Genomic DNA, 1,731 nt, shown 5'->3' with positions numbered 1-1,731 from the left:
GCTACCACGCCCGGCTAATTTTTTGATTTATTGTAGAGATGTGGTCTCACCAAGTTGCCCGGGCGGGTCTCGAATCCACGGGCTCAGACAATCCACTCATCTCGGCCTCCCAAAGTGCTGGGATTGCAGGCTGAGCCACTGAGCCCAGCCAACATTCCTATCATAAGAGAAATGAGTGGGTCTTTTTGCAGAATTAAATCAGGGTTTTGTTTTGTTTTTGAGTTGGAGTCTCATTCTTGTCGTTCAGGCTGGAGTACACTGGCATGCTCAAGGCCACCGCAGCCTCAACCTGCTGGGCTCAGGTGAGCCTTCTGCCTCAGCCTTCCAAGTAGCTGGAACGACAGGCACCTGCTACCGCACCCAGCTAATCTTTGACTTATTGTAGAAATGAGGTCTCACCAAGTTGCCCAGGCGGGTCTCAAACCCGCGGCTTTCCTCAGCCTCGACCTCCTGGGCTCAGGCAATCTTCCTGCCTCAGCCTCCTGGATAGCAGAAAAAACGAGCAGGTAATGTTTTGATTTTTTTTGCTATGCTGCTCAAGGTAGTCTTGAACTCCTGGGCTCAAGCGATCCTCCCACCTCAGCCTCCCATAGTGCTGGGGTTACGGGTGTGAGCCACTGCGCTCAGCTACTCACCTGAATAAAGGCCACAAGAGACTCTTCCCTTGTGGGTCACACCCTAAAAGCCCACTCATGACCCCAGCCTTATGTTTTCTGATCTTCCGTTAATTTTAGTTCCCCCGCCCCCCGCCGGGCACAGTGGCTCAAGTGAGTAATTCCAGCACTTTGAGAGGCCAAGGCAAGAGAATTGCCTGAGCTCAGGGGTTCGAGACCAGCCAGGGCAACTTGGCAAGACCTCATCTCTACAGTAAAAAAAAAAAAAAAACCAGCCAGGTGTGATTAGCGCGCACCTGTAGTTCCAGCTACTTGGAAGGCTGAGGCAGAAGGATCGCCTGAGCCCAGCAGGTCGAGGCTGCGGTGGCTGGGAGCATACCATTGTACTCCAGCCTGGGCGACAGAGAGACTCCAGCTCAAAAAAAAAAAAGGACACCCCTTTCAAACAGCTGATACCTGGCGCTTGGGGCCAGGCTTCCCATCTGGAGTGGTTTCCTACTTCCCTGCTCTGACCCATCCGAGTTTCACTTCAAGGGCAACCAGACCAGGCTGGGTGACTCAGGCATGGAGTTTCTTCCCTCCCGTCTACACCCCAAGCAGCAGCGTCGTGCTCAGAAAACAAGGGCAGGGAATAGGCAGGATGTGGTTTTGTCTAGAGAGGAGGGAGTCGCGAAAGGCCTCCTCCCCACTTGGTGAGCCCTAATCCCAAACTTCACCCTCAACCCCACCCTCATCCCACCCTCGGCCCCAGCCCGATGCAGACCTGACCCTGACACTAGCCCTGGCCCACCAGCCCTGGCCCCCGCCTGCCTTTTCCCACTTGCCTTTTCCCACCTGCCTGAGCTCCGAGGACTTGAGACACAGAGCAGGTGGGAAGTATCATCTCACTCACCCTGGACCCCACAGACAGCCATGTCTGTCCCAGTCGAGGCTCCGAGAGGGGCCTACCCACCCCCATAGGGATAGCCCATGGGCAGGCACTGGTTGAAAATCAGTGCCAGCCAGACTTGGTGACTCAGCCAGTAATCCCGCACCTTTGGGAGGCTGAGGTGAGTGGATTGCCTGAGCCCGCGGATTCGAGACCTGCCTGGGCAGCGAGACCTCATCTCTACAATAA

This window comes from Carlito syrichta, unplaced genomic scaffold (assembly GCF_000164805.1).
Source record: "Carlito syrichta isolate Samal-C Ts95f unplaced genomic scaffold, Tarsius_syrichta-2.0.1 Scaffold312068, whole genome shotgun sequence".
Taxonomy (NCBI): domain Eukaryota; kingdom Metazoa; phylum Chordata; class Mammalia; order Primates; family Tarsiidae; genus Carlito; species Carlito syrichta.
Note: the sequence above shows the minus strand (reverse complement) of the source record.